This window comes from Lycium barbarum, chromosome 8, assembly GCF_019175385.1.
Source record: "Lycium barbarum isolate Lr01 chromosome 8, ASM1917538v2, whole genome shotgun sequence".
In the NCBI taxonomy this organism is placed as follows: Eukaryota; Viridiplantae; Streptophyta; class Magnoliopsida; order Solanales; family Solanaceae; genus Lycium; species Lycium barbarum.
This window is the reverse complement of record NC_083344.1, coordinates 20,488,020-20,515,945: the sequence shown is the minus strand read 5'-3', so window position 1 is coordinate 20,515,945 and position 27,926 is coordinate 20,488,020. Positions and strand designations below refer to the sequence as shown.

Below are 27,926 nucleotides of genomic sequence, written 5' to 3'. Positions count from 1 at the left end.
TGGATGAAGTAGATTTTCTTTCTTTATTGACTTTTCTTACAACTACATAGCAGTCCAGGTTCTAGCTGCTGTTGAAGAACCATCTTGGAATGTTGTGTAAATTTTGAAATCAATTAGGTGTGTATTTGTGTGTGTTTCATTATGGAACAGCTGGTGACTGAGTGATGCTAGCTACCATATCCAATGCCAGACAAGGTTGATCCACTGGAACCTTCATTCCATCATCAAATATTTGAAATAAACAATAGAGAAAATAGCAATTATATACTTTCCCCAAAACTAAGAGTTTCTAAATGTTTTTGTTCAAAAATTGAGAGGGTGATGATATGGACAGGAGCTATTGACCGTGGAAGTGATGAACTACTAAGCCTACACAAAGGCGAATCCAAAATTTAAAGTTTATGAATTGCGGCCTACAACGACCTCAAAATAATATATAATAATAACTAAGTTCATATTCAAATAATTTTGAGATAATTAGTGAATATTTTAATATATACAGGATTTGAACAAAAGCTACTGATGTGAGGAGTCCTTTCGACATCCTGTATTAAGAAACATCTCAAGACAAATTTGACTTACAAAATGACCAGCTGCAAGAATCCAATAGAAGTGAAAATTCTTATAAGACTTGGTGAAACCCTTAGTAATTTTGTCATCCCCACAATACATTGGACTCCTTTCCATATTCAAGAAAGTTTTCAGACCTTCCCACCTGCAATTTTAGACAATAATGACAATGCAAGTTGATATGAGGAGAATAAATCCTTCAAATAATAAGTAGGCAATTCAACAATATTAGGCTCTAGAAGAGTTTGGGGTTGCACATATTTTACAAGAGATGATTACTTCTAAATCGGATCATATTAGAGCTCGCTAGGAAGTAATATTTGAGAATTTGTGAGTGAAAACTGAAAATCGTATTTTTAATATAACTCCTCAAATAAGATTTTCAATATTTCACAAATAATTCAAATAGTATTATCAAATATAATGCAAATACTGATGGATAAACCAACTTGAAAATGCCGAATTTAAGAATTTAAAAATACTAAAATATTATTTTTGAGCAGTTACTTGTGTCCCCATATCATAGTTACTACAATTATGAAGATCTGAAATTTTCACAAAAATAGGGAGTCATTTCTTACTTTAGCTTCTTAACCCATGCTTCTGCTCCATTAGTCGAACAAATGACATCAAGCTGCAACATTTCATTCACAAAAGATAAACACAATTAATGATTATAATCAAACAAAAGAAATATAATTAATATTTCTGAACAATTTATTTTCTCCCAAATTTGTCTTTTATTAGCCAGAAAAGATAAAACAATTGGGGCCATTGAAACGATTTAGTAAAAAAAGGGATAATTTCATGGATAGTCATTTACCATTTATTTTACTGCACTAAAGTTACTAATCTATTTTTCTCATAATAAAAGGTCACTCAATTTTGTCTATGTATCATAGAAAATATCTCATTTGTTTCTTTCCCGTGATATTAATGATATTTTGAGAAAAAGTTGAGTGATGCATTGGTCACAAAAAAAGTTTATTGATTTTAATTATATTTACGTAATGTTGAATGACTATGTTAGCATAAAGAATAATGTAATAATTTTGATGCAATAAAATAAAAGTTGACTGTCAATGAAATTAATTAACGCTACAAAAATTAACTTTAAGATAGTTGCATAAACTCTGCATTTGGGAAAGAGCCCTACTTGCCCATTGTACACAGTTACATTCACTCCTTTAGGTAATAGTTCATCAACCTGAAAAAAGGCAAAATCATATCTATTACAGCATTAGAAACCCAAAGAAAACAGTGTGCATATTTCAAATTCAAAAATGCACAAGATGGATGGAGAGACAGGAAGAGTACAAAAATTGCGTATAAATGGGTCTGAGTAATTCCTGGTACAAGACAGAGGTATGATTAGATACAAGAGGATTCACAAATTCAAAATCAAAGCTAAGTGTCAAAATATGAATTACCCCGTCTGTATACGGTAAAAATCGGATATATGCTAGACCGGTGACCGAGGGAAGAAAGAAACAAGTACGAGTATGAAGATTATTTTGGGACCGGAGGAGAGCTTGATCGAAGAAAGTGAAGGACATTGTTTGGTTCGGTTTCTCCATAGCCGAGCTGATTGTGGCCGTTGGCTCGGTTGATCATAGCCGTTGGTCCGATTGATCGTGGCCGTTGGTCCGGATGATCTGTTACACAAATGCCACGCGTCAAGACCGTTCTGCCACCTTGTACTGTCAATCGTACAGGTGTCAGACCGTACGACCAACCTTATCCATTCTAGGGTTTTTCTTTATTCTTTAGGGCCTTATGTTGTATGAAGCCCATGAGGCAAAACTATAAATAGGGGTCATTACCCTACTTTTAGGGGTTGGCTGATTGAGTTCTAGAACATTTGTAATAGCAATAATATATAAATCTCTCCCTCTCAACATCTGATTTTGGTCCGGATTATTGTGTTCATCCTTTTAATCTGTTCAATCAAACAATAATTATATATTATTAGATACATATATCTATAGTAAATCACCGATTATTATTAGCTTCTTCATAGCATATCCTCATATACCTTTCTTTTACCAAATAGATTAAGGCTTAACCACATATCTTATACCTCACTCATAAATTTAATGGATTATCCAAATTTGGGGTAAACAGTTTGGCGCCCACAGTGGGGCTAGGATAATAGTGGTCTTTGATCTTAGTTACTCATCTCTTACCCGTCAGAATCGAAAGAATCTGTTCTCTGTGAAAACGGACCACATGGCTAACAGTGGACAATCTGGTCACGTCAACAACAATGAAATCGTGGCTGAAAATGAAGACAGTGGACCACGAGGATTACCAAATCCTGCTGACCCGAACCCCGTTAATTCGAGAGAGGGCCTTAACCGGCAAAACACCATGAATCAGGAGAATGCCGCCCCTCCAGCACCTGATCCTTTAGATACTCACAATTCAATTACTTTGTCCCGGACTCAGGGCCGGAGAGTATCGGATACCCCGGGTGATAATATTGACTTACGTTTAATTTTTGAAATGTTGCAGGAACAGAGAGCAGCGATTGCCGAACAAGGAATCACAATAGCCCAGTTGCAGAACAGAAGTGATAAAACGACCCCGGAGAATACGAAGGGTGTTGCTGAACCCAGAAGGGAGGAGGCACGGATGGTTAAGAGCAATGGGTCCGGAGCTGGTTCATCCACCGAAGTACTGAGAATGCTCGAAACGTTGGCAAAGCAGGTAGACTCGATCGAAAAGAGGGTGGAAACATAGAACTCTTAGGTGGACCAAATACCGGGGGCTCCACCTATTCTGAAAGGACCGAATTCGAAGAGGTACATCCAAAGGCCTTTTACTCAGAGTGCAGCTCCAAAATTGATCCCGAAGAGGTTCAAAATGCCGGATATCCAGAAATATGACGGCACAACGGACCCTCACGAACACATGACCTCATACACCTGCGCTATAAAAGGCAATGATATGGAAGAAGATGAAATTGAATCCGTGTTGCTGAAAAACTTCGGGGAAACTCTGTCAAAAGGAGCGTTGACTTGGTACGACCATCTGCCCGAGCATTCGATCACTTCTTTCGAAATGCTCGCCGATGCTTTCGTAAAAGCTCACGCCGGTGCCAAAAAAGGTGCAGGCCCGTAAGGTAGATATTTTCCGTATAGCTCAAAGAGACGACGAGTTACTGCGTGAATTTGTCAACCGATTCCAAAGGGAACGAATAGAGCTCCCTCCGGTTCCGGAGGAATGGGCTGCACAAACTTTCACAAAGGGGCTCAATCCTCGGAGCTCAACGACTTCATTCAAATTAAAGGAGAACTTGCTGGAATACAAGGCTGTGACCTGGGCGGATGTCCATAACCGATACGAGTCAAAGATTCGAGTGGAGGATGACCAACTCGAGTTTCCCCCGGGGCCCGTAAATATGAACAAAAGTTCGGAGAGACCAAGGAAGAATTACGAACCGGAGGATAGATCATCGAGGGAAAGGTATTGACCATACTCTCATTCGGAGAAACCAAGGGTTGGCCCGAGTCATTTCTCCGGTCGGGGTGATAAACGGGTTGAGCGCCCATCGAACAGTCGAGGTCTCTCATTCAGGAGCGATGCCGGAAGCTCGGTCGGCAACAAAGACTTGCCGAGGATATCGGAGTACAACTTCAATGTCAATACGTCGGGCCTCGTCGCGGCCATTGGCCACATCGCAGATGTAAGATGGCCGAGACCACTAAGGTCAGACCCGGGCCAACGGGACCCGAACGTGATGTGTGAATACCATTGAACCCATGGGCAAAAAACTGAGGACTGTCGCCAGCTAAGAGAGGAGGTGGATCGGTTACTAAAGAATGGCCATCTCCGAGAATTGTTAAGTGAACGAGCCAAAGGTCACTACAAAGAAAGGGAGACTCATAAACGGGCAGAACCAGTTGAACCTCAGCACATAACCAACATGATAATCGGGGGTACCGATACCCCACGAGGGCTGTGATGAAGCGGGCCAAGGTTTCTGTTGTCCGCGAGAAGCGCAGTCGGGATTGTTTACCCGAGGGTTCTATCTCTTTCAGCAACGAGGATGCGGAAGGCATCATTCAACCGCATAATGATGCATTGGTAATCTCTATACTTATTTTTAAAACTCAGGTTAAACGTATTTTGATTGACCCAGGTAGCTCGGCCAACATCATCCGGTGGAGAGTGGTCGAAAAGCTAAGCCTACTCGATTAGATCGTACCGGTAGCCCGGGTGCTTAGCGGGTTCAACATGGCGAGCGAAACCACAAAGGGGGAGATCTCATTGCCGGTAAACATCGATGGAACTATCCAGCAAACGGTATTCTATGTGATCGAAGGAAACCTTCGATGTACTCCGCAAGTATAACATGAAGCTCAACCCGGAAAAATGCGCCTTCGGTGTCCGGTCTCGCAAATTTTTGGGTTTCATGGTGTCAAACTCGGGGATTGAAATCAACCCGGACAAGATCAAGGCCATCGAGGATATTGAGGTGGTGAATAACATCAAAGGAGTGTAGAGGCTCACCGGAAGGATAGTGGCGCTGAGTCATTTCATATCGAGGTCCTCGGATAAGAGTCACCGCTTCTTTTACTTACTGAGTAAGAAGAACGACTTCGTTTGGACACTGGAGTGTCAAAGAGCTTTACAAGAATTAAAAAGGTATTTGTCCAGCCCACCGCTATTGCATACACCAAAAGCGGACGAGCAGCTTCTTCTCTACCTTGCTGTCTCCGAGGTGGCGGTAAGTGGTGATTTGGTCCGAGAAGAATCAGGTACGCAATTCCCTATTTATTATGTTAGTAGAACTTTGGGAGATGCGGAGACCCGTTATTCCCACTTGGAAAAATTGGCATTGGCATTGGTAAGTGCTTCTAGAAAACTCAAGCCCTACTTTCAATGCCATCCGATATGTGTAGTGACTACTTACCCCCTAAAAAACATCATGCATAAACTGGAATTATTGGGTAGTCTAACTAAATGGGCCGTAGAAATTAGCGGATATGATATCGAATACAGGCCTCGGATGGCCATCAAGTCCCAGATCTTGGCCGATTTTGTGGCGGACTTTACCCCGGCTATGGTCCCCGAGGTTGAGAAAGAACTTCTGCTAACCTCGGGGAAAGCTTCGGGTATTTAGTCGCTGCACACGGATGGAGCCTCGAACCTTAAAGGTTCCGGACTAGGAATCGTCCTTAGAACGCCGGCCGGGGATGCCGTTCGACAATCCATTAGAACTGTTAAATTAACTAACAATGAATCCAAGTATGAGGCTATGATTGCAGGTTTAGAATTAGCCCGGAGCATGGGGGCCGAAATAATCGAGGCAAAGTGCGATTCTCTTTTGGTCGTTAACCAGGCGAATGGCGTCTTCGAGGTCAAGGACGAACGGATGCAGAGGTATCTGGAAAAAATCCAAGTGATACAACACTGATTTAAAGAATAGACCATACAGCATGTACCGAGGGAGCAGAACAGTGAAGCCGATGCATTGGCTAATTTGGGATCTTCGGTCGAAGAGGAAGAAATCAACCCCGGGACTACGGTGCACTTGATCAATACGGCGATAGAAAACGGACATGCCGAAATAAACACAATGGGTTTAACTTGGGATTGGTGCAACAAGTACATCGATTACTTGCGTGATGGAAAGCTCCCGAATGACCCAAAAGAATCATGGTCATTAAGGACGAAAGCTGCGCGTTTCATCTTGGTAGACGGCCAATTGTATCGACGGTCTTTCTTCGGACCCCTGGCCAAGTGTTTGGGTCCCGGAGAAACGGAGTATGTGATGAGAGAGGTGCACGAGGGAACCTGCGGCAACCACTCCGGTGCTGACGCTCTGGTCCGAAATATTATCAGGGCCGGTTATTACTGGAACCGGATGGAGGAAGATTCAAAGAATTTTGTACGGAAATGTGACGGGTGTCAGAGACATTCTCCGATGATTCATCAGCCCGGGGAGTTGTTGCATTCGGTGGTGTCACCTTGGCCTTTCATGAAGTGGGGAATGGACATTGTTGGTCCATTGCCATGGGCACCAGGTAAGGCTCGGTTTATTTTGTTTATGACTGACTATTTCTCCAAATGGGTTGAAGCACAGGCCTTCGAAAAAATTAGAGAAAAGGAGGTCATTGACTTCATATGGGACCACATTATCTGTCGTTTCAGCATCCCGGCCGAGATAACTTGTGATAATGGTCCTCAGTTCGTGGGTGGCAAAGTCAACGATCTCCTCGAAGGGTTGAAGATCAAGTAAATTGTATCAACTCCATATCACCCGTGCGCAAACGGATAGGCGGAATACACGAACAAAACAATAATTCAAAATCTGAGGAAAAGACTTGAAGCATCAAAGCATCACTGGAGGGAAGTATTATCGGAGGTATTGTGGGCTTACAGAACCACATCGAAATCAAGCACGGGAGAAACTCCTTTCTCGTTGGTCTACGGGGCCCTCATTCCCGTAAAAGTTGGTGAACCGAGTCTCCGGTTCAGCTATACCACCGAGGAGTCAAACGAGGAGGCCATGGCTGTAAAACTCGACCTCACGGATGAACTTCGCGAAAACGCGTTAGTCCGTATTGCAGCCCAGAAACAGAGAATGGAAAGATACTACAATCGGAGAGCCAATTTTTGACATTTCCAAGCTGGGGACTTGGTGCTTCGGAAAGTTACCTTGAACACCAAGAATCCCAACGAAGGAAAATTGGGTCCGAACTGGGAAGGACCGTACAAAATAACCGAGGTAACGAGCAAAGGATCATATCAACTGGAATCAATGGACGGACAACGGTTGCGCAATAACTGGAATGTGGCTCATTTGAAGAGATACTACTGCTAAGGTATGTGCACCTCATGTTCTATTATTAACCTTTTCTTTTTTGCAGGAAATCGAGTACCGGATAAAGTTAAAATCTAGGCCTGAAAACACATGTTGCACTCTTTTTCTTAGTACGATTTTGCCCCAAAATGGGTTTTCCGACAAGGTTTTTAATGAGGCAACGAGTACAACGCGTTACATGATAAAGAAAGACAAGGACAAACGCTCGGAAACTCGGGGTCACAGCCTACGAGTGGGGGCTTAATAGCTCTTGCCTGATCTTGCAGCTCGGATAAGCACTAGGGGACTATCACACCCACATCGAGGTTCACCCAGTTAATGGAAAACGGAGGAGCTCAACAAATCAAAATCGAACCTTCTATATTAGGTTTCGATGTAAGGACCAAACGATCAGAATGAATCGTGTCCACTCAGTATTTGATACGGCAAAACCATGACCGGACCTTCTGCGTTAGGTTTCGATGTAAGGACCAAACGATCAGAATGAATCATGTCCATTTAGTATTTGCAGAAGGAAACAAATTCTCATGTATGTACAAATACTTGCAATACAAAAATTATCGAAATTTCGGATTACGGTATTTCGGATGTCTTCTTTCTAAAACACCTTACCCCGGTGATTATCGCCGTATTTCGGCATTACTTCATATACAATATTCCGGGCACTACGGTCGTAATTCGACAAAGGTAACAAGGTCACAGAGAACCGAGCCAATATCTTTAAACCCTCGAATGGGGACTGCTATATCATATTTTGCTAAGGCTGGGATCCAAGTATCCGAAAAACACCGGCCTTAAAAAATAGCCGAAAAATACCGGCCCTAAAAATGCCCATCGTGATTCGGAGACGTCTGAATTCACAAAGCATAAGATAAGTCCCACGGGCAAAAATTCGGTCAAATTCCCGGACAAAACGTACCGAACGAAGAGAAAAGGCCAAAATTCAGGCACAGTGCGGAATAATGAATCCGAGTCTGCTTGTCCTTAAAACGGACCGAAAATTCGGGCAAAAGGCATAACCAACATTCAAACAAGAATAAAGAAAATCAAGAAAAATGCATGTTTCATTCATATGAAGGTTTTTACATCGGAAACCCCTACAAAGGCAAAAAACAAAAAGCTAAGTATAGGCCCTGGTCTATCCGGTATGGCTGGATCCGGAGTGTTCGGACACTGTCCGGTCGGAGTCGTCGGAGTCATCCTCGAGGGCTCCTTTAGCCTCTTCCTCGACCCTTTTAGCTTCAAGTATCAGGGCCAGAAGATCCGCAAAGCCATGCTCGGCTTGCTCAAGGCTGATCTTCCGAGACTTCCACTTTTCATACTCCGCAGCAATAGTAGTATGAGCCTCGCGGCCTCCACGCTTTTAAGGGTTTCTTCCAAATCGGCCTCGGCCTGGGCTAACTTTGCCACCAGTACGTCCCGATCTTCTTCGAGGACCTTTTGTATTTGAGTGGCCGACTCGAGCTCGGCCTTGAGAAGGTCATTAGCATCAATCGTCTCCTCGAGCTCGGTTTTTAGCTGATCACATATCCGAGCCCTCTTCTCCGCCTTCTCCTCAAATACCCTCATACGCTCTTTGTACCGGACACTCTCTGATTCAAGCAACCGATGCCTCTCGGCCATGCTCGTTGCATCGGACTTGACCGAATCCATCTCCCCCCGGAGTTAAGAGATGGTGGTTTCGAGCTCACCAAACCTTGAGGAAAGTCGAGCATTGTCCTGGCTAAGGCCGACTTTGTCCGCCTCTAGTAGCCGGTTCTTTTCGACCATCTCGGCCAGCTCATCCTTTAATCGAAGGTTTTCAGCCTTCGTCGCATCGAGCTCAGGTTGGAAAGAGTAACTGCTCGGCTCAGCTCATCCTCCTTCACCCGTCGAAGGTGCTGAAACTTTTCCATTTCTCGGCCTTGGGCATCCAGTTGGCCCTTGAGGTCGTCAACCTCTTGCTGAGCACGGACGAAGGCTTCGTTAACAAGCACCACACTCTGTAAAAGAAGGAAGTTAAAACTCGGGTACGGGAGAAACTAAAATTCTTAATGAATTAAGCGAAGGATGGCTGATAAACTTACTCGATTGCCCGCGTGTATGCCCTCGTTAATGAGACACTGCTAGGGGACTCCATTCATCTTCCGTTTGTCCGAGTCCGAGATGAGCGGCCTCAGGTAGCTTGCTACCCCCACCGGTCGAGACAAAAAGCTACAATCCTCGGGAACGGTGATTACGGCCGATCTGGTCCTCCTGGGTTCCACGCTTGGGGTCGGGAAGACACGCACCAGGCTATCTCTAGCTCTAGTCTCGGTGGTCCGGCTGGCCGCCCTAGTGGCTCGAGGGATCGGGAGATGTCCGAAACCAGCAGCTTCGCCGGTAGCAGGAGGAATGTCTGAGAACATGTCATCAAATTCATCCGGTCTTGAAGCCGGAGTTGGAGAATTCGGAGGGACCTCAACAGCTTCGGCAAAGGCAGGGATCTCCGAAGTTGCGGCAGTCTAATAGTCGGGTAGCGGACCAACATCCATGGGGACTTCGGCCTAGGGGACCGGCTCAGTCCTTTGACCGACTTCGGCAACAGGTGCCTTCCCGGATCTTCTTGTCCTTTGCAGAGGAGTTTCTTCGGAAGAAGCATCACTTGAAATATCAACGAATTCAATCGACCTTAGAGGAGTCAGGTAATGAATTTCTACCCCACCTGTGTATAATGCCGGAGCTGAAGGTCCTTCCCCAGCGAAAGGAAATGGTGAAACGGTGATACCCTCCTCCAGAATGGGAGCCACGGAAGGGGCCACACTGATCCTCCGAATGAGGAGCTCGGGCTCTGTTTCATCCCTTAAAGTCCTAACGACGCTCCTCGCCCTCTTCTTCGGTTTCTGCCCTTTGTCCGAGGGCCTTTTTCTCTTGGCGGCGGCAGTAAGGATACGGGATGCACCCACTGAATCGAACTCGAGTGCCGACGTTGCGGGTTTAGCTGCTGACTCCGGCCTTGGATCCACCGAGCCCTTAGGTAAACTTGAAAATCGAAGATGTTACAGAAGGGTAGAAGATGCAATGAATACGGATAGAAGCAAAGTATTACCATGGTTCTGGGAGACCCATCGGCCATGTGACAGGTGTCCCCACATCCGTGCTTCGTGGGTATATTGACTGAGAGGAGAAGTAACCCACTCGTTGATGTTCCGGATAGCCGAAGGTCTCCAAGCCACGGCTGGTATAAAGAAGAGGACAAGTAGTGAGAATGTGAAAAGGCTAATGTTTGATAAAGCATTCGAAAGCAATTATTAAAAGAACCGAGACTTACGGTTATCATTCCATTTCTCTGGAAAGGGCATGTAGTTGGCCGGAATGATGTCCGCGGTCCTGACCCGGACATAACGCTCCAGCCAACCCTGGTCTCTATCTTCATCCATCTTCGAAAAGATAAGGTTTCGGCTACGCTTAGCAAGCTTTATTACACCACCCCAGAATAACCTCGGGGAATATAACCGGATGACGTGAGCAAGCGTGAACTCCTTCCTCGAATTATTGGCCAACAGCCGGAGGCAGGCCACGGCCCTCCAGACAATCGGACCAATCTGGGCCAGGGTCACATTGTAAGTCTTGCACATCTCCAAAATGACCGGATCGATCGGGGGGTCGAGCTTGAAAGTGAAAGGGTAAGTGTAAACGTATAAGAATCCCTCCCGATGGTCGGTGACCGATTCATCTGGCCCGGGGGAAAAACGTGGACCGGACAGTTGTCCCATCCACAATCAGTTCGGACTAAGTCGAGTTTGTCCTCAGTGATGGATGAGGGGTATCGTCTCACATCAAACCCTCTATCGGATACCAGAGAATGTTTTTCAACCTCGAAATCTTTATCATAATTGGGTTTGGACGGTACAATGTCCAACGCAGTGGGCTCGAATGTGATTTTTCCCTTAGGTTGTGAAGTCGGCTCGGTTCCTTGAGATTAAACCGAGGGAACATCATGGGAAGTGGTTTCGGTGTTAGCAGACATTTGGAGATTACGAAAAAACAGATTTGGCGAATTCGAAGGGAAGTTGAAAATAGAAGTGAGAACAGTCAAATAAGGACTCGAAGTGGTGAAGAGTAAGGAGAAGAAGCAGCAACACTTACAAAAACAACTAGTGGAGAAGTTGGCAGAATTGTTTCTTTTCACGTAGTATAAGCAGCGAATCAACAAGAAATGTGAGTTGAAGGGTGATAAGTGATGAAATGGAAAGGAATAAAAGGGAAAAGTGAAGAAATGAAATGGAGAAGATGAAGTACTGAAAATTGAGAGTGAAGTGGATCGTAAAAATGGAGAAATGAGGCAATGGAAGACATTATATAGGCATAGGATCAAGGCGGTTATAGATCCCGGCCAATCGAAAAACGCCACGTGTCCCATAATTAAAAAGAAGTGACTTGAAACGACGTGCGTGACGGCGGTTGTCAGTGCTGACCATCCGGGATGAGACACGTGGCCGATGACAGAGGGATATGACGCAACTGTTCCCGCCAAAATGAAAAGATACCAACGGACAAATGGAGCCACCGGTTCCTTGATTCATCCACTTCCCGTTACTCCGATAAAACTACGATCCGGAAAGTGTGGGGACTATCTGTATACGGTAAAAATCGGATATATGCTAGACCGGTGACCGAGGGAAAAAAGAAACAAGTACGAGCATGAAGATTCTTTTGGGACCGAAGGAGAGCTTGATCCGAAGAAAGTGAAGGACATTGTTTGGTCCGGTTTCTCCATAGCCGAGCTGATCGTGGTCGTTGGCCCGGTTGATCGTGGTCGTTGGTCCGGTTGATCGTGGCCGTTGGTCCGGATGATCTGTTACACAAATACCACGCGTCAAGACCGTTCTGCCACCTTGTACTGTCAATCGTACAGGTATCAGACCGTACGACCAACCTTATCCATTCTAGGGTTTTTCTTTATTCTTTAGGGCCTTATGTTGTATGAAGCCCATGAGGCAAAACTATAAATAGGGGTCATTACCCTACTTTTAGGGGTTGGCTGATTGAGTTCTAGAACATTTGTAATAGCAATAATATATAAATCTCTCCCTCTCAACATCTGATTTTGGTCCGGATTATTGTGTTCATCCTTTTGATCTGTTCAATCAAACAATACTTATATATTATTAGATACATATATCTATAGTAAATCACCGATTATTATTAGCTTCTTCATAGCATATCCTCATATACCTTTCTTCTACCAAATAGATTAAGGCTTAACCACATATCCTATACCTCACTCATAAATTTAATTGATTATCCAAATTTGGGGTAAACACCGTCCATTTTAATTTATATGATCCTATTTTCTTTTTAATTCATTTAAGAAAATTATACATAAGTTTGAAAGTATGTTAATATAAACTTCTTATTTTACCCTTAATAAGAAGTTGTTTTAGCCACACAAATGTTATGATATATTTAAGATTATAAATTTCAGATATTTTTGAGTCGTATAAATGTGAGAGTTGGCATGTATAAAATCATAAGTTTCAAAAATTATTTTTCCTTAAATTTCGTGCATTTAAATATATTTCTATACATTGAAAAGAGGGAGTAACACATTTTAAATCTTATTTACCAATACCAAAAAAAAAAAAAAAAAAAAAAAAAAGATGTCTTGTATCAAAGGAATTCAACAATCAGTATAAATACATAAATGGAATTTCTCTTTTGCACAATATAACTTGATGACAAAAGAACACTTGCTAGAAAATTAGTTTAAATATCAAACAACTCTAATAATACGTAAATCCACATTACCTCATCCATTCTGGGCCTCATAAAATCACCATATAGGGAATCAAAAACGGGATACGACTGTGATCCCCATCTGCAAAACACAACATTTAGCCTTTTCCTTTAGACTTCATTCTGGAAAAAGTGATTTTTACACTATATAGCCGCTTATTAAAATAAAAGCCGGAAAAATATATAATATTTGTATATTAATGTATATATTCATATAATATACATATTTCATATATAAGTAGTGTATACTTAACTAGAAGATGTAATTATTTTTATTGACAGCCAAATGTGTAACTTTTCAAAAAAAAAAAAATAAGAAACTAACCGAACACTTTTTGGAATGATTTTCAGTTTCTTTCTCACAGCACCATTCATCATGCTTTCAAGATCACCATTACTACCTGGAGTGTACCTCGAAGATTGCAGGTAATTTGAGTATCTCTTTATTGCAATTGCTCGTGTCAATTCTGAATTTGTTAATGACACTGGGTCCATTCCTGAATCCAATAAGAAATTATAGAAATCCTGTAATCAACCAAATAATAATCAGAGTTGAAACCAGGATTTAGATTTGATGAATTCTACTTGTAAGGTTGTCAGCTCCGAAAATATCGTACTTTTGAAATTATGACTCCATAGCTTAATACTTTTTGTGTCTTAAAATAGTGTCGCTTTAGCAAAAAGTAATTGTTCCAAAATAACAGTTGTTTTAGATATTCAGGACAAAAATTAGTATTTTTTTCCTATTATATTCTTATATTGAAGATCTACTTCTTCTAAATAGTGATCAATCCTCAAGAAATAATTAATAGTCAAAATATTAGAAGTATAACATTTATTGGAGATAAAACACCATTCACACTATATAAATACTCCCTCCGTTCATTTTTACTTGTCACATTTCACTTCACGAGAATCAATTTGACTAATCTTCGGAGCTAAATTGAATTAGATTAATCTATTATTTTAAATTAAAAAATTTAGATGTTCAAAAACAATAACAAAAATAGTATAAGTTGAAATCCTTCTCATATTAATATGATGAAGAAAAATTAAATCTTAAAATATTGGTCAAAGGTCATACAGTTTGACTCTCGTAAAGCGAAACGTGAAAAGTAAAAGTTGTAACGACTAAGTTTTCATTCCTGAAAAGTAATAATCAAGAAAAGAAAAATAGCGACAAAGAATAATATTTGATTTCAAAGATTTGTGCCAGGGTTACAATCTTTATAAAATATTAAATAAAAAAATGGATCCTCTATTCTTCTCCTTACGACCGTCAATCAAGGGCTTTGCTTGTTCTTGAATGGACGGATTACTTGTTGTAGAGATTTCACTACGAATGCGGAGCCGAGCTTTGATCATAGACGTGGAGGTATGGAAACTTACGACTCACTAGTTGGAGCGAAGACTTCATAGTATGCGGAAGACTTGCGAATCACCTTTGGGGATGAGAGCTTCTCTATGTATTTTTCTTGATGCCTTTTGGCTTTATGAAGACCTCTATTTATAGTTGCAGGGAAGAGCTAGGGTATGTATATGATTGATTAAACCATGTCATTTGGACACTTGGCGACATTTGATTGGTTCTTCTATTGACTTGACATGTTGTGTCACTTATACACGTGACACAATTTTATTGGTCCTTGACTTGACGCGCCACGTCATTTGACACATGGCATGGACCTTGGGCTAATAGGGTGGGCTCATCATGTGCAGTTCGACAAGATAGACTAGCCCAATTGAATTGGTCTTTCAATTAAATCCTTACATGTTGGACTTAAGCAATAAATCTGATTATATTAGCCCATAATATTTGTTTGGACCAATACATCTCGAATTTAGAATATGATTCACAAACTAATTTGTGAATTTAAGTCCGACTAAATTTCAGTGCCTACAAATGCCCCTTGCTTCAAGGCTTGTTGAGGTGCATGACTTGTCGGGCCTTTAAAGACGAGACTTGAAATATTCATGAAGCAAATATTTTTTTTTGTTTGCATTGCGTCCTCAAGCTCAACTTGATGATGTGTCTAATAATCGATGATAATTCCAACAGGCCCTTTAGCTTCTTTGAGTCGCCACGCAGACTTTACGACCGCAGTAGCTACCATAAGCCTAACCTGACTTTTCTTACATAAGCCCATACACAAATACTTTCCATATATAACAGAAAATATGCAACAAGAACGGAAGCATCCTTTTCCTTTTTCTTTAATTTTTTATTTGATGCACCTTAGGAAACATACAACCCTTGACCTTGATATGCATTAAACTAGGTAAGGATACTGCTAGTATTGCATGAGTTAGCCTCATATTTCATGTTGCAAAGTAGTCACTTTTCATATATAAGCTTAACCGCCACATATATCCCAAAGATTCCGTAATTTGCATGGTATTCCTTTCCATATTTTAGGAGAGACTTTCCATAAGCTTAAATTTTCCATATATGAGCCCTTTCCCATATTAGGAGAGAATAGTGACTTTCCATAAACTCAAACTTTCCATACATAATTCTAAACCTTCCATAATTTGATTCCAACTAGAATGATGATTTCTTATGATTTCTTTGTGTAGTCCATGTAGGAACCAGATTTTGACATCTATAAATACCCCGCATTATCATGGTGGTTTAATGTCAATTTGCAGCATCATCGAGTTGGTTCAAACGCCTCTCTTTCAGGTAATTCTCTTCTTCAATATGAATTTTCGTCACTTTTTTCACAGCTCTGCACGTCTGTGGTAGAAAATTAATATCTTGATGTAGAAACATCAAAATCATGATCCATTTGATGTTTCAGAAACAGACTCGTAGAGATACATCATACAAGAAAACCGCGACCAAATTGCTTCTATATTTGCACAGATATTGATCGAGAATCAGACTTTGAATTCTGGTTCGCTACCCATCTCGATCAAAAGCCCCTTCTTTCCTCGTCTGAGGGACCTTTTCTTTAGAATTTCTTAATAGAAAGAGGAAATCCGCTGTTCGGAAGAGAATTCGCGATGGTTTATTAGTTTTGCGCTTCCTGACGAAAAATCTTATATCTTGACTTAGGAATATGGGAATCATGATCGGATTGCAGCATCTGAAAGCAGACTCGTAGGGCTACGTCATATACAAAAACCACAATCAAATTGTTTCTATATTGGCCCAAGTATATTTTTTTATTCGGCCGCAAAAATCTAAATTTTCTTTCTTGGCTTTGGACATGCTCTACGAATCTTACCTTTCCTTTTTAATTTCCTTTGTAGGTTGTCAGGCGCATCTATACGGATTTAACCTCCTGTAAATATGATTCACTGTAGTGACCACAATAAGCCACGTCCTCATCTAGAGATATTGATCGACAAACGAAATTCGAATGCCAAAGTACTTACCTTGGAGGTTCAACCTCCGGTGATCGGCGCCTTCTTACTTGATAGAGAGCTATCTGTCAAATCGCTTCATCTTGCTGAATGGTCAAAAAAGGAGACCAAAGGCGCCATGAGCAACTTCTTGGGCAAGGCCATTAATATAGATGTCCCTCTGTTGAAGTCCGCTATTCATCGGGAAATCGCGCCTACCGAATCTTCTCATTACGATGGATGTTCCAATACTTGGAGTATTCCCCCTTCCGGATTTGGAGCCCGTTTGGATTGGCTTATAAGTTGCCTATAAGCTGTTTTCAGCTTTTTTGAGTGTTTGGATGGCCAGCTTAAAGCCATTTTGTGCTTAAAATAAGCCCAAAATATTAATTGGGCCCATTTGATTTAGCTTATTTAAAGCAGCTTATAAGCTGGAAACAGCTTATAAGCTGCTTTTTTTAAGCCCATTGGTGAAGTTCATCAGTTGAGTACTTGATAACAGAACCACCGAACATGTCGAAGTTGACGTACTAATAGTAGTGATATTCAAGACCGAACGATTGGTCGCAAGATGAAGATTCATGATATTGGGGCCGTATTCACCATGTAAACTAGATTGTCATTCTACAATCCATGTTTATCATGACAAATTGAAGCAATGTTCCATTAACACTGATCTGTATAGAACCAATAAGCTTCATGCAAGTAGCACTGTGGGTGTCGATTCATATAGAACCAAGAAGCTTCGGGAAGTTAGCACCACCGTGGGCTTCGATCCATACAAGCTTCGTGCAGTTTGCACCGTGGGCATCATCATCTACATCATCCTTTTTTTTAAGGTTTATGAGGAGGTGCAGATGGTCTTGATATCAGGCCAAGAAGATGCGAGGGATGGCTGTATGATTGGTGAAGAGCCACTTAGTATACCTTCCTTTGCAATTGCGGCTCTGGCGACGAACCACACTTGGTGCATCTTCCTTTGCAGTTGCAGCTTTGGCAACGAAGCACATGAATCATGGAGCTTCCTTTTCTTGAGTTTTCCGAAGGCGTAAATCGTGAATTCTTCGTCCAAGCTTTGGCGAAGAAGTAGTCCAAGCACTTTCTTCTTCCAGATTCCAATAGAAGGACTAGATGAAGCGTCCCCTCCTTGCATTTCAGTGAAAAGCACTTGGAGCACTCCTTTGGTAGCCTTTAGCATCCCATGTTGAAGCTTGGAGAGCAAACATGTGGAGCATATCATTATTACGACTTGGCGAGGTTGACTCTTGGCGAATCCCTTTCCGAACTTTGGCTAGCAAGTACTTGGCGCATCTCTGCAAAACATATTTATTCATTATGTAGGAATGAAGAAATGGATATCTTCTTTATTCTGAAGAAACTAGACTTCAAAAGGTAGACATATCAAAATATTAGAGCCAAACTCCTACAAGATCGGCTTGAATTAAATTTGAAGTTGATCAACGGATCTGCCGCAATAACTTTCCAGATTTGCATGCTTAGGCGGAAAAATTCATATCCCGAGATGGAAGTGTTCAAATTGAGATACTTGATCGTACAGAAGTGTAACTAAAATATCTGCAACATATCCAAAATTCAAGGTGAAATTCCTTCTGGTTCAACCGAAATTAATTTCTGAAGTTGATTTACAAATCTGACACGTTTACTTCACAACTTTGTATGCTTTCTTCGAAAATTCATATCTCGAGTTAAGACTGTCGGAATCGGTTCAACCGAAATTAATTTCTGAAGTTAATTTACAAATCTGACACGTTTTCTTCACAACTTTGTGTGCTTTCGTCGAAAATTCATATCTCGGGTTAAGACTGTCGGAATCGTAATCCGTCTGTGTGATTGGAAAGTAAACTCATATTCCTGCAACATATTCTAATTTTGTGGCAGAACTCATTCCGGATTAGCTGCAGAAATTTTGTGAAGTATGTTAAAACGTTTTCTTATCTTGCTTTCCAGCTTTGCGCAATCTCGCTGAAAAATTCATGTCTCGAGGTTGGAGTGTCCAAATTTCGAGCCATCTGCGCCATAGGACAGAAGACTCATAGACCTATAACATAATCATATTTCATGACAAAAATCCTTTCAGGTTAGCTGCAGCAACTTTTGAAAGTTGATCCAACTGTGCCGAAACTTCAAATTTGCATGCTTTCGGCCAAAAACAATAATCATATTATATGTTTTCAAAGTCCGAATTGCAATCCATTTGTTTCTTCAGCTTCCAGTCTTCAAAAGCTATGGTCATGCCAAAGTTGGAGACTGAAATTATCTTGGATTGACCCGCACAATTTATTTTTTTCAAAATTGATTCAACAATGCAACACATGCCTACTTTTCATATCATGCTCCACAAGTGTTCACTTCTTTTGCAGGTTTGCAATGGAATGTCGAGGGTATCAAACCAAGGAGATACACAATATGTGGGTATAAGAAACATCTCAATGCAAAAGAAAGATTTGTTGCAGCAGATCAGCTTGCAAAGCTGCTTCTTTCTCCAGCATATACTTGATTTGTTTTTTGTATTCTTGAAGCCTATTAAAGGTGGCTCTCCAATGATTGTTTTTTTTTAGGGAGATAACTTTTCACATATGGAACCTTCACTAAACACTTGCACAAAAGAAATAAATCACCATGCTCATGGCTTAACAAAGAGACCCATTCTCAAGCAATCAACACAACTACTTAATGTGGACGCATGTTGTTGAGGGTGATTCATCAAATGTTTAAACATCTAACGAATTTCGGAGAGGCATTCCAAATAAATTGACAATGAACCTCAGCTTTCAATCATTTACATGACTTTAAGCTCTTTGTATAGGATGTTGTCTATCTATTTTCATCGTTGCTCCATTTTTCGGACGTATCAAAATCTTGTAATCTAATATTGAAGCAATGAAATGTCCCTTTCAGTTTGATGCAATCGCCTTGATCCTTTAGCAATGTATATCTTTGTATTTGAAAGAATTAATGTGATGCCCTCAACTTTAATTTTGGTGACCACATCTTTCCACGCCTTTTTTGTTAAACATATGCGACTTAACTTAGGATATAACTCTAAGCGCCTACATACCTCGGTAACAGGATCAAGTCATAACGTAGTTCAGGAAGATTGATTTTTTTAGACGTCCTAACTTTCTCCTAGGCCACCTCATTTGAGGTCTTCAACCTAGCGGACGTTTATTTGTTGCGCCATACACAGTTTAAACTCAGGTAGGCCAGGAGTATTCAACTTGAAGATGGAGCTTTTGTAACTTCAAGACTCTGCTCGATTTTGAAGAGATTTTTAACTTGAGAATTTAGCTCAAACTTGAAGAGCTATGTAACTTGAATATTCGGCTCAAATTTGAAGAGCTTTGCAACTTGAAGATTCGGTCCGTATTTGAAGACTCAGCTTGTATTTGAAGAGCTCCGCAACTTAAAGATTTGGGTCGTATTAGAAGAGCTTTGTAACTTGAAGATTCAGCTCATATTTGACCAGCTCAGTGACTTGAACACTTATCTCAAATCTGAAGAGCTTTGAAACTTGGGAATTTAGCACAAATTTGAGAAGCATCATAACTTGTAGATCTAGCTTGAATTTGAGGAGCTTCTTCATATGAAGATTTAGCTCGAATTTGATGAGCTTGATGACTTGAGGATTTAACCCAATTTGAAGAGCTTGTGCCATACAGTTTAGACTCGTGTATCAAGGAGCATTTCAACTTGCAGATTTTGCTCAAATTTAATGAGCTTTGTGACATGCAGTTTAGGCTCGTATATCATGAAGCATTTCAAATTGCAGATTTTGCTCGAATTTGATGAGCTTTGTGACATGAAGTTTAGGCTCGTGTGTCATGGAGCATTTCAACTTGCAGTTTAGGCTCTTGCGTCGAGTAGCGTTTCAACTTGCAGTTTAGGCTCTTGCGTCGAGGAGCATTTCAACTTGCAGTTTAGGCTCTTGCGTCAAGGAGCGCTGTGACATACATGGACTCTTCTATTTCATCTTCGTGAGGCTCACGGACAGGAAACCGTTGATCTCCACGTGTATCAATGCTTAATTCCATATCATGTGCAAGGGTTGCCAACTCTTGAATATCTTGGACTTTATTCCTTGCAATAGGTAACGAAGACCACAATGCGTACCTTGGATGAAAATTTCGATCCTAGAAGTTTCATTAAGGCGATCTTTGCAGTTAAGGCTCAAGCTCCTCCACCGATTGATGAAGCTAACAACTTGCTCACCATTTCTTTGGCGGTCATGTGTAAGCTCTATCATGCTCACAACACACCTTGTGTTATAGAAGCGGTTGAGGAATTCTTGCTCTAGTTGCTCCCACCTATCAATGGAATTAGGTTTGAGGTCAATGTACCAATCGAAGGCATTCACTTTGAGGGATCGAACGAATTGTTTGACAAGGTAACCACCATATGTTCCAGCATTGTTGCAAGTTTCAACAAAGTGTGCTACGTGTTGTTTCAGATTTCCTTTGTCGTCGAATTGCTGCAACTTAGGAGGATGATAGCCAGCAGGCATCTTCAAGTTATCAATCCTTTGCGTATAAGGCTTTGCATATGTAAGAGAAGATTTGGATGCGGACTCAGATTTATGCTTGACAACCTCCATGATGAAGTCCTTCAATTAGCCAACAGGAATCAGACCTTCGGCAGAGACTTGGACCTTCTTGATCGTTGTTTCTTATTTTGCGGAGGACTCTCATTCCTTCTGTGTTTCATGAAGCTTCGCAGGTGCTTGGGTAGATTCTCCTTCGGCCATGCTCTCCAATTTATTTGTTAACTTGGTGATTTTAGCATCTTGATATTTAACTTACTTTGATGGGCCTTCAACTGCTTTCGTTAAATTTTCAAGTTGTTCTTCTATGGTTAAAGTATTAGTCATCATCGCATGCACCACCATCGTAGGTGATGAAGAATAACATGAATTTTAGCAAACAAGGATGCGAACATGTTATGCGGAGTAGATTCAGTGCTTAATACATCATTATCAGCTTGTGTGAAGGATTTCTTGGACTTAGATAAAGAAAGTTGGGCAAGAACCCTCTCGACCATTTTGGCGGCATCCTCCCCTTCTTCTGTGGTGTTTGCGGGAGATCTCACGCCTTTTGAAGACGAATCAAAGACGACAACAGATTCAGACTGTGCTTGTGGAGTTCGTTGTCCTAGCCATTTGGCTTGGCTCCTTGTGAGGGTCCGACGCTCCCCTCAGTAACATCCAGGATGTTTTCCATAGCAATGGAGAATTTGGATCCGATAGTTTTTGCGAATGCGGATTTCGAGTTGACCTTCTTGGAAGTCATCTTGGGAGTTTTGAACTTCGATTGTTGGAGAGAAGATGAGAGGTAAAGATGGTCCCACTGGGCGTGCCAAATTTGTAAAGACTAAGTTTTCGTTCCTGAAAAATAATAATCAAGACAAGAAAATAGCGACAAAGAATAATATTTGATTTCAAGAATTTGTGCGGGGGTTACAATCTTTATGAATTCTTAAATAAAAAGATGTAATCCTCTGATTCTTCTCCTTACGACCGTCAATCAAGGGCTTTGCTTGTTATTGAATGGACGGATTACTTGTTGTCGAGGTTTCTCTACGAATACAGAGCCGAGCTTTGATCACAGACATAGAGGTATGGAAACTTGCGGTTTACCGCTTGGAGCGAAGATTTCTTAGTATGCGGAAGACTTGCGGATCATCGTTGAGGATGAGAGCTTCTCTATGTATTTTTGTTGATGCCTTTTGGCTTTATGAAGACCCCTATTTATAGTTGCAGGGGAGAGCAAGGGTATGTATATGATTGATTAAACCATGTCATTTGGACACTTGGTGACATTTGATTGGTTCTTCTATTGACTTGACATGTTGTGTCACTTATACACGTGACACAATTTTATTGGTCCTTGACTTGACGCGCCACGTCATTTGACACGTGGCATGGACCTTGGGCTAATAGGGTGGGCTCATCATGTGGAGTCCGACAAGATAGACTAGCCCAATTGAATTGGTCTTTCAATTAAATCCATACATGTTGGACTTAAGTAATAAATCTGATTATGGCCCATAATATTTGTTTGGACCAATACTTCTCGAATTTAGAATATGATCCACAAACTAATTTGTGGATTTAAGTCCGACTAAATTTCAATGCCTACAAAAGTGAATAGAGGGAGTATTTTTTCTTTTCAATATTCAAATTGAAATTTGTGAAGAATGTTTTTCAATGTCAAAACAATTTCAATTAATAAGATGCATAGTATTCGAGAGGGGAAAAGTAATTCATTCTTATTAAATAGGTAATTTAGTAAATTATACATTATTTTTGTTGATTATTTTAAGGGCGGGAAATAAACTAAAATGACACTAGTTAATACAGACTGCATCCGCCTTTGATAAAAATGATTTAGAACCATTTCGAATCTGAATTCACTATATTAAAAATGAAAATTTTGGGGGATAAACATATAATAATATATACCACTGAGTTAGTGTTATCAAGTATGACGTCTTCGAGTTAGATGATTGAAATTGGAATTCAACAAGAAAAAAAAAATAAAAAATTGAAGAGCAATTTGAGAGGAAGAAGTTCAAAACATTGACCTGTCTGATTGTTTCAGGCCATTATCATCAAGCCTTGATACATCTTTCAGAAGAGGACCCCATGAGAACTGCAATTTAAAAGATGTACCAAAATAAAAATGAAAAATTAAGAAACACTTGGGTAGAGATGGATTCAGAATTTAAATTCTATCGAGTTAAACTTTTTAGGTTTTTAACATTGAACACGTTATATTTCTAAAATTATGAGTTCAGATGAATCCATACCACAAAATCTTCAGGTAAGATCCAACTATCACCCAATGCCACTCCTACAATAACAAAATAGCTGAGTATTTCACAAGGCAGTTTTATGTTTGTCATTGGACATGTTGATTCTTTTAATCATAGCATGAAAAAGAAGAAGTTAATTTACATTTCTAGTGAATTCAAGATTAACCCTTCTGAATATATATAATATTTTACACTGGGTATGTTATTGTTGTATAATAATATTTTCTTCAAATAATAAAGTTACATAACTGTTACTACTAGATTGTTTTGCCGGCCTAAAAAAAATAAAGATATTTGTGTGGTTATAGATCATCTCGTTAACAATAAAAGTAAAGTTTAAAGTTAAATTATGGCCAAATAAGGAAATGTGTCATTTCTTTTGAACTGACTAAAAAGAAAATTATGTCATATAAATGGGGACAGATGAGAGTATTAACTAATGTGCATTTTTACATTTATTATTGAGGAAAATGTATGTTATGATCACTTACAATTTGAATGAAATAAATTAAAATGGTCTTATTTAGATCTTCTATATTCTCTTTTGTCACGACCCAACCCCGTGGGCCGCGACCAGTGCCCGAGCTGGGCACCTATACGTACCCGATACCCCAAATTAGCATATTAACAGAATAATAATATAATAATAATATTAGTGGTCGCTACAGAATTTAGTAGAAAAGCAGACTTGGCACACATAGGCCGATAAGGCCATCACAGAACAGAATATCCCAAACATATGTACAGAACCCACACAGATGTATCCACAGACCTCTACAGAACATATCATAATCATAAGACGGGACAGGGCCCCGTCATACCCTGAACAAAGTACATATCCAGATAGCAGTGACAGACTGTACCAAAAGATGGGCTCTGTAGAAGAGAGCGCCCCAAATAGCAGAAATAGGATCCTAAACGTGTGGATCAGCGAACCTGTCGTCAGTACCTGCGCGGCATGAAAACGCAGCCCCCGAAGAAAGGGGGTCAGTACGAAATATGTACTGAATATGTAAAGCGGAATCACAGAAGTCAAATCATAATGGTTACAGAAAATGAGTACAGAATCCAGAGTGTCAAATGCATATTTCCAAAACAGACAGAATGCGTACAGAAACATATGTCATATCATCTCATATCCGGTCCCTGACACGGGACTCGGCAGACAGAATGTGGCCACCCTCCCGACGCTGGTGCCACTATACAGAGGAATCAGAAAAAGGGGCGTGGCCCCGTATCATATAATGTCATATCAAAATGGCCATACAGATCAGATCAGAATAGGCGGACATGGCACATCATACTCCACAGACCCATGTACGCGTATACCTGCCCCCTCACATCGGGACGCGGCGAACAATGCAGAGAATTTCGCTTGACAACATATCCTGGCCCGGGCTCAGTGTGGGAAACATTGGGACATCCACGAATGGAGTAGTGAGAGACTAATGCAATTTAAAAATATAATAAATGTTTTCAAAGACTCGATGAAGCGTATCAAAGACAAACAAATCCAATGGGGTCGGACGGAATCATAATAAATGTATTTCGGATATCATAATAAATTACAGAAGTATAACTTTCCCGAAGTCATTCCGAGTGTCAAAATAATTTATAATATTTAACAGAATATTTAAAATAATATTCGTTAAGCGATTAGTAGGGTAATTAAAACATTTCTTTCAAAAATCGCTTAAAAAGGAAGCTTTAACACATTAGGGGCAAAACCGTAAATAGCGGGCCCGCCTTGGGACAAACAAGGCGGCGGGCTCAAATTGTGCCCTCTAAGCATATAGTATCACCTAAAAAGGTTATACAAACATTCTATGATTTTCTGAATAATTTAGAGCAAAATTGCATAATTTCAGAAAAAGCGTATCAAAATGGTTCAATTCTACTGAAGGAAAAACTGAAATTTTGTCTTGCGGATTCCGAGGGCCAAGAGGTCCTTCGAGGCCCGGATCCGACCCTAACACACTAGGGGCATGCCAAGGGAAGAATTGGGGTTGCTTTACATACCTTTCGCGCTCCTTAAGCCTTTCCAAACTCACTTCCCGTTTCGTCGAAAAACTGCAATTGGTCAAGTTTACCAATTGTGAATTATTAATGCCATTATTTCAACTTTAAGCATATTTGGCTACCGAAATTTCGGCAGCACTTCCCCTATACATATGACACCCCGAGAATTCAACTCGGCTATAAATCATCAACAACAACCCAAACGACAACAACAATATCAACAATGAACATTAAAAACACAAATATCCTTCAACTAGTCATTTTTCTCACAAGTTGACATAATCTTCAATTCAACCCAACTTTCAACTAAGATCAATAATTTCATATTCAACAACCATCATGATCATCACCATATAGTTCTAGAAACATTTCATATCGTTTTCCTTAAGATATACACTCGATATACATGATATACAATCTTCCGCCAAAATCATAGCTTATGCAAAACATCAAATCTTTGGCATACAACTTCATAACAAGTTTCCAACTTCCAAATTCATCAACCATAATCATAATTCACATCTTAACAACTTCATTTCCATAATATCACAAAATTATTCTAAAGTGACATAATCATCTACATTCCAACTTCAACCAAAATTCATTCAACTTTCATTCCCAATATAATTTCCATCATAACCACAACTAGAATGCAACATAAAATTCAACTCATATATGTATACAACATATATACACCCATGGCTACATATATATATACATACCCACTTTGCAAACTTCCTTATTTCCATAATTTCTACTCATTTCCACATACCACAACATAAACAAACCTTCATAACATAAGAAAAAGGAATTGATTCTTACCTTTTTCTACAAACTTCTTCACTTGAACAAGTTGTCAACTTGAAGAAATAAGTGCTCCTTCTTCCAAAACAATTACACCAAGTTGTAGAGGACACTTAATTTAGTAGGAATTCAACAAGAAAAAAATTTTAGAGGCAAGATTTTGAGGGGTGATTTTTCTATGGCCAAACCCGAAATGCCCTCTTTTTGTTCTTGTTTTTCTCTTGTTTTTCCTCCTATTCTTTCTCTTGAAAGTTCTATGGAATTTGGATGATTAAGTGGTCTTTTATTCATTGACCACATGACTTAATTCCATGGGCTTGGATCCTTTTTATGGACCATGGCCGAATGGCTCCTCACTTGGGCCTGAATTTTTTTTTTTTCATTTTTTTTGGGCCAACTCGGTTGGTCCCGAGTTGGGCCTAGCCCACTGACCTTTCGACCTTAAAACGTTCATATCTCCTTGTACCGACGTCACCTGGGAACCCACGACCTATGGATGGAAAGCTAATTCAATTATCTACAACTTCTATTTCAAGGTATTTTCGAAATTCCAAACTTACAATACAGTTTTTGCCCCCCAAAGTCAGGTCACCCGAAAACGTTTTCTTAAAAATATTCGTTTGGAGGGTTTCCACTTTGATTTGGTCCAAAGGTACTTCATGAGTTGTGTTTAACTTTACATATGTGATTCATATGACTTTTCAGAATTTCCAAAAAAAATCTCGGTATGTGGGCCCCACCCCAGCAGATGCTCCGAGGTTCAAAAATACGGGATATAACATCTTCGTCCCAATTTAAGTGTCTTACTTTCATTTTTTATTTGTTCGAAATGAAGTGTCTCTTTCTATATTTGGTAAGTTGACAATTCAAACATCCTACATGACAAGTTTATAACCACAAGATTCAAAGAACATTTAGTACATTAAACACATCTTTAATTTAAGACCACAAGATTAAAAAATCTCTTTTTGTTTCTTAAACTCCGTGACTAGTCAAATTAAGATACTTAAATTGGAACTGAGGGAGTAACTTGTAAAAAGACATAAAACTAAAACATGTCTGTAATAGACTACAAAATCAATGGACCCGTTATTAGTTGAACTAATAAATTAATATAGTTTGATATAAATACCTAAGAACGAGCCAAGTGTTCTGGGAACCAATTTTACCTCCAAGTTTTAGCTTCAGTTTACCAGACTCTATAGCTTTGAGGGCTGAAAGTCCAAGAGTGACTGCAAATTTTCCTCCATATGACTCTGCTACTATATAGAGGGGGCTCTTTTGTAGGCTTTTGTTCCTATTAAATATTCTAATTTGCATTGTGGTCAAATCTGTTGCAGCTTCCACATCAGTCTTCACTAATAGGCTTTCATCCTCCACAAAGCTATATCCAGTTCCAACTGGATTATCCTGTAACAGCCAACAAAAAACGAAATAAATAACCAAAAAAGTTGAATTTTTCAAAGTTCAAATAAATTTTCATTAATTAAGAAAGTTGATCTCTCATATGGTCACTCAGTTAATAGTTATTATATCAAAAAAGTCATTTTCTTTATTGAAAGAACTTGAAATCGAAAATAAATGTGACTTTCTGATATAGTTATCAATTGAGTGACCATAAAAATCTAACCCTAATTAAGACATGACTTACCACAAAAAGGAGATCAGCCTTTCTCAACCAAGTTGAGTTGCAGGGTTTTAGATCCCTGTCCAGTGGACCAATCTCTTCAAAATCTCCGATTCCAACACCCGAAACTCCCTATATCAT

At 40.1% G+C, this 27,926-nt stretch overlaps 1 pseudogene; it reads right to left on the bottom strand.

Moving 5' to 3' along the window:
* On the bottom strand, positions 1-27,926 carry LOC132607747 (uncharacterized; annotated as a pseudogene).